This window comes from Capsicum annuum, chromosome 6 (genome assembly GCF_002878395.1).
Source record: "Capsicum annuum cultivar UCD-10X-F1 chromosome 6, UCD10Xv1.1, whole genome shotgun sequence".
Lineage (NCBI taxonomy): Eukaryota > Viridiplantae > Streptophyta > Magnoliopsida > Solanales > Solanaceae > Capsicum > Capsicum annuum.
In genome coordinates, this window is record NC_061116.1 from 213,529,515 (window position 1) to 213,542,246 (window position 12,732).

At 33.9% G+C, this 12,732-nt stretch overlaps 1 long non-coding RNA gene across 1 annotated transcript; it reads left to right on the top strand.

Annotated features, from left to right (window-relative positions):
* The first annotated feature begins 336 nt into the window (after window positions 1-336).
* Window positions 337-1,966, top strand: LOC107853137. The gene is made up of 2 exons (XR_001669678.2): window positions 337-494; window positions 1,705-1,966. It is a non-coding gene; the product is annotated as an uncharacterized LOC107853137 (long non-coding RNA).
* The last annotated feature ends 10,766 nt before the right edge of the window (window positions 1,967-12,732 follow it).

A 12,732-nucleotide genomic window follows, 5' to 3' on the forward strand; every position in this document is an offset into this window, starting at 1 on the left:
ACTCAAAGACGAGTTGAAAACAATTCCATCGAGTACGTTTTAATGGACACTTCAACTTGGATCAACTTTCGTCGATAATAAATTATGTTATATAATGAATTGGGTGGCCTTATATATATCAAATGAAAGGTCTTTGAGTACTCTTTCCAACGCAATTTATTTCGTCGAAATCCAACATGGGAGTAAAAAGTTATAGCCAATTTACTTCAGCATGTCAGTCTGTCAAACTGAGGGACTGCTGCGGCGTTTTTGATTTCCTTAGGGGTATTTTGGTATTTTTCGTCATTCCAAACTTCTTCCACACGATTTAAATCACCCAAAACACTCTATAATACATTTCTTTTATCAGTTTTAATCTCTCAATTCCTCTCCTCTCTCAAGAGTAAAATGGAGACTAGACTTTCTTTCAAGATCAAGAATCAATCTCTTACGTCCAAGATTTCCAAAGAACAAATCTAGATTCGAGTTCTACTCTTCAAACCTTGTAATCTAAGGTACGTGGAATTTTCGTAAATCTACATGGGTATGGTATATTCTTATTAATCATGTTAAAGGTTTAGAAATTATGAATTTACAAAAAGGGGGTTTTGAATTTATAATTAGATTCATGCTTTTAAGGTTTTTGATTATATTAATTTGGTCTTGAGGCCTTTTCCCCAAATCTGATTTATAACTATGTTTAAGTAGATATATGTATGATTTTGATGAGTTTGAAATATGAATTGAGAGCATGAACTATTGGAAATCCCTATCTTATTTACAAGTCTCTTAACTTCGTAAGATATGATGTGTTCAAAATGTGATATTGGAAATAGATTTCAATATAAAAGCCTTGACTTTGTTTATGACTTGATTATCATTTTTGAATTGAAGAGAGAGGGTTTTACATGTTGGTAAGTGCTGAATATATATATATATATATATATATATATACACGTATGAAAACAAATTTCATAGGTTGTTGAAACTCATGACCACCACATGTTTGTTGAAATGATTGAAAAGAATGACCTTTACATAATTTGATAAATGTTTTGGAAGAATGAATCTTTTGGAATTGTTTGAAGTATAATGGTCTAACTTTTGTATTTTGAAAGAGAAAACTGTAAAGGATATTTTATGGCTTAGAATTATGACTTGCAAGTCTTGGCATGACGATACCAAATAGATAAAGTCATGATAAAACTCAGAACAGGATACAAATTTCATTTTAGATTTCAGATTTTGAATTCAAAAAGATGCATGTATAGAATGAGTTAAAAACTGGGCACAAAGAGAGTTAGGTGATTACCCGAAGATGGCACGAGTCATATGATTCATTTCCTGATATCGTATTTTGCCGATACGGGTACATTATTATACACTGGCCTAGTGCCCTGGGGCGTATCAGATTCAGATACTTTAATATTTGTGGCAAACTTGGGTTGGGGGCTTGGCCGCCGAGTTAATGGCGGATCTCCTATTGCTCATGGGAAACTTTCAGATATGTAGGGTATACCACTTACCACAAAAGTAAGAAAATAAAGAATGGTTTTACATCTACATATTTGCATTGAATGATTATTTTAAGTTGCCCATGTGTTTTAAATTATTTCTTGCTTAACATTTTAATGAAATGCTCTCACCTATGTTGTATATAAAAGTACATTATTTTGGATTGATCTGCATACCATTACATCTGTATTGACCCCCCCTCCATTTCAGGATCTGAGGCACAGTCTCGTGGTCTAGTTCATCAATAGGTTTGAGTGCGTCAGAAGTTGCAATTGGTGAGCCTCCCTTACTTCGGAAGGCCTTTATTAGAACTTATTATTGTTATTTCATTTTGATTCATGGCCCGACTAGGGGCTTATCCCAGATTTCAGACAAATGTCATTTTCAGTTGTTAGAGATTTCGCAGACTGATGTTAGACGTTGTTTAGAGGTTTATGTTTTCCATTCCATATTGTTCGATTGAATTATGATATCGACCATGATTCCATTTTGTTTTGTATTTTCGCAGTTCCTTTTTGTAAATGAATGGTGTATATGATTGCAAGTTAGAAGGGCTCTCAGGCCTTCATGGTTTGGGATCCTCGTCACGGCCAGGGCCCTGGTTTGGATCGTGACAGTTCCTTATCTAGAGTTTGGCGAACCTTTTGTAGGATGTGAAATCATTATATGTTTTTATATAATTGAGTATTTTTCTTTACATCTATTTGCTTAACTTAACTACACATTGATTGTAGTTAATTGATGGATGGCCAACGATTGACCGTAGAGTGATTTTGAATTGTTTTTTAGACTTTTGGAAAGTCTTTTTCAAATATAATTTTGTACCCCAATTTTTAAAAACTATCAAAATCACCTATATCATTGGATGAAGCATATAACAAAACCTCATTCTTATCAACATTATTGAGATTTAAAAGTACCAAGCTTGATGCAATCTAAGTGAATAGATTAATAGGTTAGCTAGGGTTAATTCAAGAGAATAACACTAGGAAATTACTACACTTATTGGTAGAGCGATATCACTTAACCTTTTTTGGGCGAGCTATTGACGTGATTAATATACAATAAATACCCCCCACCCCCCACCCCCACCCCAAAAAAAAAAATTAGGTAGCGTTTCACCATGTTTCATCGTGAAAATAGAAAAAATTAGTTTTTATTTTCGAAGTTAACAATGATATTTGAAAACTAAAGTTGTTCTTGGCAATGAAATAAAATTGAGGTTTTTGAATTTTTATGGATAATTTGGAGTGAAAAAGTGACAACTTATGTTGTTTTTGAAATTTTAAAAATTTTCGAAAAAGTAAAAACAATTTTTTTTTAATTTTATGATCAAACATGTTTTCTAGTGTTCAATTCTAGGAAAACGTGAAACTTATGTAGTAGAATACTCCTTATTAATACAATTTGATTGAAATATAGAAAGTCAAATTTTTTTGGGTTAATTATTCTCTACTGAAGTATAATAGCAAAGTTGAACAAAGCAAGAACGAAAAAAACTACTCTTTTTCACTCTAACAAAAACAATGGTATCTCAAAAACTACCGACCAGTTCCCTACCGCCCATCGGAAAGAAGAGACCATCATCATACATCATCATATCGTCCAATGATCGTCCTTCCACAACTTTTCACTTATTTTGTTTTGGTTTTTGTTAAGTGTTTTGTGAGTGAATTGATTTTGATTGATGTGAATTGATCTTTAAAGTATATGGTCTAAAGTATTAAAGGTACACTCAAATTTCCACTTTATTCATTCATTTTTTTCTTTTTTTCTTTGTTTAAGAGTTCAATTAGTAAATTGATTCTTTTTTATTGGTGTGAATTGAATTTTTTGGGTAGATAACTATGCGGCATCGGCAAAAAAAATTGGTGCCGCCATCAGAGAAGCCGAAGAAGTTATGCTCGATTGATCAACCAGAATTTGGCCAGAGACGTCTCAATAAAAGTACTCAAACTTCAATAAAATTCCTAAATATATTCACATAAATATAAAAATAGTAATAGCATAATAATTTCGAGTTATTTTTTTTCTTCTATATTTTTAAAAGATACATAACCTTTAAATTCACATATTAATATGATTTTAATAAAAGTAAGGAGTAGTTCTAGCTAATAAGATATTAGTGTTTTGCTTGGAATACATAAACTTGAATCTTGGTGTTAAAACTTTATTTATTAATATGAAGTGTGAGTTGTTTAATTCAAAGTTCTAAAATATTTATGGCAAAAATTAGAAACCTTTTTCTTTCTTTTTTTAGATAATCTTTTTAAACACATTTCAGAATTTTCATTATTATTTCAATGGAAGTTGAAATCATAAAATTACTATTAAAATTTTTGAAGCCTCAAAATCTTGGGGTCCTAAAGTAAATACTTTATTAGCCTTACCCTTGATCCACCCCTGAATTTGAGGGCAGGGCTGATGATGGAAAATTTGATGATGCAGCTAATGGAAAAGTTGTCACACCTGTCACAGAAGGCAAGCGTCAAAAGTAGCCGTCTAAACTAGTCGGATATGAAACATATATCATGGAATTATAAGAGGAACATCCTCATGTAAACAACATGGAATAAAATTTGAATCTATTTGTGGAGATTTCGTAATTATTCTAAAACTGAAAAGTTTGACACAATTAACTAATTATCTTTTTTTTTTTGAAAACTGAAAGCATGTAGGTGAAAATGGGACAAATAGTTAGTATAGTCTTTCATGGGCTACTAAAATAACCATTTGGAATAGGCTAAGCTGTTACAAATTAGTAGGAAAAATGTTTAACAATCTCTGATACATACATTTGATTAATTAAGAACTGATCATTTCAACATGCATAGACACTATATGAATAGGGGCTTATTAAGTACATTCTAACTTTCAGCACTTTGTGAACCATCTATTACAGGAATCCCGTGAAATTTCGTGAGGTGCACAAAACTTGATCCAGACATCACGATCTTAAAAAAAAGAATATTCTATATTAACATTGCTAAGTTGTTTGTCTTCTATGGAATGTTATTTATAACAGTTTTATGTGTATAGAAAATGCATTAGATGAACACTATCAAACTAAAGTGATTGTGGCTTGATTTGAAGCAAAAGAGGGAAGAAGGATTGCCGGACTAGTCTAAGGACCTCGGACCTCATGAAGTGAGATAGACAGAAGAGCGAGAAAAAAAGAGCAACTTTAGAGCTGATCAGGCTCGTCTGCAATCCCCACAAAGCGTGAGCTTAGACAAGTCAGAAAAAATTGACCTTGTGAATTTTGAATTCCCACACATCTTAGGTCATAAAAACACGCTAGAAAACATGTTGAGGAGGTGGGCAACAAAAAATGCCAAAGATTCTTTGGGAGGCAAGAACACGGGGAGAGGTGGAAGCGAAGAGATATTCGACTTAGTGCTTCACTTTCTCCTTTCATTTACTTGTTGTTATGGAATTCTATGCTATGCATGTTCTTAAACAATATTATGAGTAGCTTGGTTCCTTATCTAGAGATTGACGGGCCTTTTGTAGGATGCCAATTCTTCTTATGTTTTTATATAATTTACTCATTCTGTTTATTTCTATTTGTTCAACTACACAATGATACTTGCTAGTTAATTGGCTAGCCGCCGACTAACAAAGCTATCATATTTTGTTGTTCTCGAGAGCGACTCTGAGATTAGGTGTTAGTTGAACAATGTCACTTCGAAGCATTGAACTATTAGAAATGGTTTATCTATGCGATCCGTTAAAAGTTTGGCTCATTTATGTCATTCCCGTTACTAAACAGGCTCATTTCTGCCATTATTTTTTAACGGTGTATAGTAAAATAACCTTTGCTATGTGGTTCACATCACCAAATTAGACCAAGTAAAAGTATTACTCATTTTAAAAAAAGACTCATTTCAAATAACATAACCATATTCCATATTATTCTATCCTATATCAATAAAATTCAATAACCGATTTTTTTTTTAACAAAAAAGAAAGTTTGAAAATGCAATGAAATTGTTCATAAAAAAATTGCAAATACTGCTTTGTTGTGGGTGGGTGGGTTGGTGGGGTGGGGGTTGATTTCGATGAAACTGAAAACTGTAAGTATTGTGATTGTTTTGCATATTGCTCATATCATTGATGAATTATTGTTCAATATATCAGAAGTGTATATTGTGTAATTGAAGGGATGTGCATGGCCTAATGCCTTCTATAGAGCCTGCATGTTGAGGTTTAGTCAACATGAGTTTGTTTCTATGAACCACTTGGCTTATGCCAAAGATACATTGTTCAAGGGTTGAACTTTGTTTTTGGGGATGATTTACTTTCACTTGTTATGTTTATTTATTTATCTTGCCTTCTTTTTTGTTTTGAATGGCAGAATCTTCAACCCATTAATCGCTTTGTTGTGAAAAAGAAAAAAATAACTTATTCATCAATGATAATGAACAATATGTAAAACAGTAGCAATACTTGCAGTTTTCAATTTCATCCCTCCAGTATCTGCTGTTTTTTTTTTTTATAAACAATTTTCATTGGATTTTCAAATTTTTTTATTTTTTGATTATTGGATTTGATTGATTGATATCGGATAGATTAAAATCAAATATGGTTATGCTATTTAAATTTTTAAATGAGTAATATCTTCAGTGTGTCTAGTTTGGTGATGTGGACCTCTAATAAGAGTCCATATAGAAAAGGTGGTTTTACAAAACCACTGTTACAAAATAATGACATATATGGGCCTGTTTTGTAACGGTAATGGCATAAACGAGACCAAAATTTTAACGGATGACATAGATGAACCATTTCTAATAGTTCAGTGACATATTTGAGCTTTTTCCCTTAGTAGTTTAATGATTGGGATTTAAAAGTGCAGGTTTTTTGTTTTTCATTTCGCATCCGGTGTCCAGTACCCGCATTGGAGTCCAACTAATCTGGATTCGCGCCCGGTAGGGCCCCATTCGGGGGGTAGCGCTCCCAATAGAGTTTTCTCCATGTCCAAGGTCGAACCCTCGACCTCTAGTTAAGGGTGGAGCATCCCCATCCGCTGCACCACAACCCCTGTTGGTAAAAGTGGAGGTTAAGGATAACGAAGCTTTAATTTGATGCAATCTAAGTGAATAGATTAATTGGTTTTGCTAGGGTAATAAGTTCGAATGAATAACACTAGAAAATTACTAAACATATTGGTCCAGAGATTTCTGTGGTAAAAAAAGATTCATGATCGGTAGAGATTATATAACATCGTGAGAATGAATCCGGCAAATAAAGAAATCATAACTTTAGGCTTCTTAATCATGATATCAACCCATTTTCTAGTTAGTTTGATTTACTGGTTATACAGTTTAAAACAAAAATCTTAATCATGAAAATCAAATAATTGTTCCAACTTATTTTCTTTGCGATACTGAAGAACGAATCTTAGTTCACTGTAGAATTTGACTCCGGTCTTAAAAACCAAATTATATTTACAACAATCACTTAACCTTTTTAGGACAAGCTTTCGGCTTGATTAATAAACAATAAATAACCCAACCCCCCCCCCCCCCCCCTCCAAAAAAGAAAAGTTAGCGTTTGACCATGTTTCATTGTGAAAATAGAAAAAAATAATTTTTATTATCAAAGTGGACAATGATATTTGAAAATTAAAGTTGTGCTTGGCAATAAAATAAATTATAGTTATTTTTGAATTTTTGTTGGTAATTTGGAGTAAAAAAAGTGACAGCTTTTTTATTGTTTTTGAAATTTTAAAAATTCTCGAAAAGTAAAAATATAATTTTCCAAATTTTATGACCAAACATTTCTGAAGTTCAATTCCGGAAAAAAGAGAAAATTTTCGTTATCAAACAGGTCCTTTAATGATATTTATGTTTTTTCTTACAATAATAAATTACTTATGCAGTAGAATACTCCATAGTAATGTAATCTCATTGAAATATAAAAAGTCAAATGTTTTTTTTTTGGTTAATTACTCTTTTGCCCAACTGTGCTTACCTGTCTATACTCTATATCTTTCAAAAAACCAACACTATTGAAGTATCAACAGCAAAGTTGAACTAAGCAACAAGCCAAAAAATCAAGAAGTTCCTCTCTTTCACTCAACAAAAATGCTATCACTAAAACAACCGACTGGTTCCATACCGCCCACCGGAAACAAGAGGCCATCATCGTCGTCTGATGATGTACCTCCATTTTCGAAGCATCCAGAGGTTCATATAAATTTTCACTTCATTCATTTATTTTATTTTAGTTTTTTGTTAAGCATTCGAAAAGTATTAATTCACTTTTTTTCTCTTCCTTGATTGTATCAAATTCAATCTTTTTTAGGTGGATGATGCATCTCTTCTGTGAAGCGTCTAAAGGTGCACTCAAATTTCTACTTCATTCATTTTGTTTTTGTATTTTTTAAGTGTTTGGTTAGTAAATTAATATTTTTGGTAGGTGATATACCTGCTTTTCTAAAACGTCCAAGGATTCACTCAAATTTCTACTTATCTTTTGTTTTTCTTGGGATTTTTTCTAAGCGTTTGATGAGTAAATTGATTCATTTTTGGTTCTTTTTGATTGGTGTGAATTGTTTTTTTAGGGAGATGACAATGTGGATACTTTGGAAAAAAAATCGATGCTGCCATCTGAGAATTCAAAGGAGTTACACTCAACTGATCAACCAGAACTTGAAGCTGGCAATGTAGCTGACCAAAAAGTTAACGACACAGCTGACAAAAAGGCTGAGGCCGCGGCTGACAAAAAAATCGAGGCTGCAGCTGACGAAAAAGTTGTTGCTACGGCTGACGGAAAAGGTGACGCTGCAGTGGACGGTGGAGTTTTCACACGTGCCCCAGTAGGCAAGTATTTTTTTGTTTTTTACTTCCTTAGTCCCTCCACTTTAGTCACACCTTACGGAAGGCAAGATATAATACAAATATAACATCAACTTTTTTACATATCCAGTTTAAAAATAATTTTTCTATTTATTCTTATCAGTTTAAAAATAATTTATCTTTTCAATTCCTAATTTACCCTTGTTATTATTTATAATGATTTCACAATATATTTATTAGATTTATTAAACTCAATAAGGTGATAAGCTCTTCATCCAAAGAAATTCTTTACAAGCTTCAATGGCAGCAATAAGCTCAGCTTCTGTTGTAGATAGAGCAACACATTTTGGCAACCTACATTGCCAAGACACAGTTCCCCTGCAAAAGTAGCCAAATACCCTGAAGTAGACTTGCGAGTATCAACATCACCGGCCATATCTGAATCAGTATAACCACAAAGACTAGGCTTCCATGTACCAGAACCCGAACTCAGACTAGAAGTGCCACAAAGATATCTCATAATCCATTTCACATCATTCCAATGTTCCCTTTTCGGATTAGAAAGAAAATGACTAACAACACCAACAACATGAGCAATATCCGGTCTTATGCAAATTATTGCCTACATCAAACTACCAACAGCTTAAGCATAAGAAACTTTCTTCATATCTTCATTCTCATCATCATTGGAAGAACACTGCTTCGTGCTCAACTTGAAATGCATAACTAAAGGTGTACTAACAACCTTAGCCTTGACCATGTTAAACCTTTGAAGTACTTTTTGATTGTACTTCTCTTGTGACAACCACAACTTCTTGGCCTTTTTGTCACGGACAATCTGCCTGCCAAGAATCTGCTTTGCTGGTTCTAAGTCTTTCATAGAAAAAGACTTACTCAACTCTTGCTTCAACTTTTGAATCCTGCAAGCATTATGACCAACAAAAAGCATGTCATCAACATAAAGCAACACAATAATAAAGTCACCATCAGATAATTTTCGCACAAAAACACAATGGTCTGAAGTAGTCTTCTTGAAGCCCTGTTGACTAATAAAGGAACCAAACTTCCTGTACCACTGCCTAGGAGCTTGTTTCAAACCATACAAGCTCTTCTTCAATTTGCAAACATAATTCTATTTTCCCTTGTCTTCAAAACCTTCGGGTTGCTCCATATAAATCTCTTCATCTAAGTCACCATGGAGAAAAGAAGTTTTAACATCCATTTGCTCAACCTCTAAATCTAGACTTGCAGCTAAGCCTAGATCCACACGAATGGATGGCATCTTCACAACCAGAGAAAATATCGCATCAAAATCAACTTCCTTTTTCTGGTTAAATCCCTTTACAACCAATCTAGCTTTGTACCATGGAATTGGATTACCATCTTCATGATTCACCCAAAAAACCCACCTATTTTTCAAAGCTTTTCTGTCTTTAGGCATCTTAACCGAATCAAAGGTATGATTATCTTGCAAAGATTTAATTTCATATTCCATAGCATCAAACCACTTTTCTTTTTCTTCACTTTCCATGGCCTCATCAAGACTCTCAGGTTCTCTCCCATCAAGAATAATGAGATGAAGGTATTCTCTCTTGTAGATCATCTGAGAGAGCTCTCTAGAATGCCAACAATTGGTTGCTGATCAACTATATCAACTTGCACTGGAGCATCAACAACTTCATGCTGGTCATTCTGAACATGATCATCATCTTCATTATCAACTTGATTTTTATCATCATGAAGATTTTTTTTAGGAGCAGTAGTTAAAGGAACTGGATCAACATCAACTAGGCTCTCACTACTCTAAGAATCAACCTTCTCAGCTTTGTCAAAATCTTCAATTGTTTGGTCTTCAAAGAATACAACATCACGGCTTCTAGTACGTTTCTTCTCAACTGGATCATAGAAACGATAGCCAAATTCATCTTGACCCTAACCAATGAAGATACATTATCTACTTTTAACATCCAACTTTGACCTTTCATCCTTAGGAACATGAACAGAAGATTTACACCAAAACACTCTAAGATGATCATAAGAAACATTCTTACCAGACCAAAATCTGTCAGGGACATCACCATTCAAAGAAACAGTAGGAGATAAATTATTAACATAAACAGCCGTATTAAGTGCTTCTGCCCAAAAGAAATCTGGCAGCTTAGCATCTAAAAGCATACATCTAACCCTCTCAACTAGTGCTCTGTTCATCCTCTCTGCTAAGCCATTCAACTGAGGAGTCTTTGGAGGAGTTTTCTGATGTCGAATACCCTGCTCTCTGCAATATCTATCAAAAGGACCAATATACTTACCACCATTATCTGAATGGATGCATTTCAATTTTTTCCCTGTCTGTCTTTCAACCATGGACTTAAAATTTTTAAACACATCAAGTAGTTGATCCTTGGACTTCAAAGGAAAAACCCAGAGTTTGCGAGAATGATCATCAATAAAAGTCATAAAGTAAAGTGTACCACCATGAGACCTTGCTTTAAAAAGACCGCACAAATCAGAATGCACCAACTCCAGCAAATCGAGCTTTCTTGAAGGCGGATGACTCTGAACAGAACTCTTTTCTGTTTACCGGCTAAGCAATGAACACACTTCTTCAACTTTGCTTGTTTTACTCCAGAAAGAAAATTTTTCTTAGCCAAACTATCTATCCCATTCTCACTTATATGACTCAACCTTCTATGCCACAACTCTGATGAAGTATCATTCTCCACCAAGTTTATCAAGCCTCTAGAAGTAGAATCCTGAAATATGTACAAGTTAGACAACTTGTCACGTCGAGCCACAATCATTGAACCTCTAGTAAGCTTCCACTAGCCAGCACCAAGGGTGTTAACATAACCCTTATCATCAAGGTTCCCTACAGAAATCAAATTTAATCGAACATCTGGAGTATGCTTGACATTATTGAGAACTAGTTTTGAACCATTTTTACTTTCCAAATAAATCGTGCCAATGCCAAGTACTTGAACTTCATCATTATTGCCCATTTTCAACATCCTAAAATTACCTGGAGTATAAAAATAAAATAATTCCTTCTTTGGCATAACATAAGAAGTAGCACCAAAATCCATAAACTATCTAGACTAATCGCGAACAAGATTAATGGCATTCTCACCACAAGCAACAAGAAAATCATCATTAGCAACAACAGGAACACGAATTTCATTATTGCCTTCTTTCTTTTGCCGTCTTATATCTCTCTTATGCTTGTAACAATATTTCATGATGTGCCCCTTTTTGTTGCAATAGTCACATGTAACATTCTTGAATTTGGACCTTGACTTGCTTCTACTTTTATCTCTATCATTTGAATCTCTAGACTTGTTTCTCCCTCTCTCTTCAGTAACCAAAACATCAGAGTATGAAGATGAAGAAGATAAGGCTTGAGATCGTCTTCTCATCTCTTCATTCAAGACACCACTCTTACCATATTCCATAGTACAATATCAGCGAGAGCAGAATTAGTCAAAAAAACTAGAAGAGTTTCCCAAGAGTCAGGCAGAGTATTAAGAAGCCAAAGTCCCTGAATTTCTTCATCGAACTTTACATCTATTCCGGACAGCTGGTCAAGGACACCCTGAAAATCATTTATATGATCAGAAATAGGATTGCCCTATTTATACCTAATATTCATCAATTGCTTAAGCAGGAACAACTTTTTATTACCAGTCTTCGAAGTATAAAGTATCTTGAGCTTGTCCCACAAACTTCTAGCATGTGTCTCATCCACAATATGATTACTAACATTATCTTCAACCCATTGTATGATATAGTCATAAACCTATAAGTGCTCAAATTCTCAATCCTCATTTGTCATGGATTCAGGTTTAATAGATGCAAACACAGGTAGATGCATTTTCTTAACAAATAAAAGATCTTTCACCCTGCCTTTCCAAGTATGATAGTTACTACCATTCAAACACACCATATTGCTCATATTTCTCTCCATCATTCAAATCAACAATCAACAATAATCAACGCTCTGACACCACTTGTTAGGAAAGATGGGCACACAATCAAAGAGCCCGACAGGGTAGCAGTGGAAAATACCCATGACTAAACTATACCTTTGAACTTGAACCAAGAGGAGACAAATAAACTCAAGAAAAATAGAATAATATATATCAAACAATTCAACCAAATGAAACAAGACAAGAATAAAGGCAATCACATGAGATATAAGATTTATGTGCAAAACCCTTTAGTGTGAAGAGTAAAAAATCATGGGACCAAAATCTCCACTATAATCACCAAAGATTTAAAATATTGCCCTCCAAAATGGCCACCAAATAAGTTCCAAATAACAAGAAATAATACATAATCCACAGCACCAAACACTAGAGAAATAAAGGAGTGAAAGCACAAAAAATGCAGCTACTGTTCGAGAATGAAGAACAGGATCTACAGGCCACCAAATCAATATCCA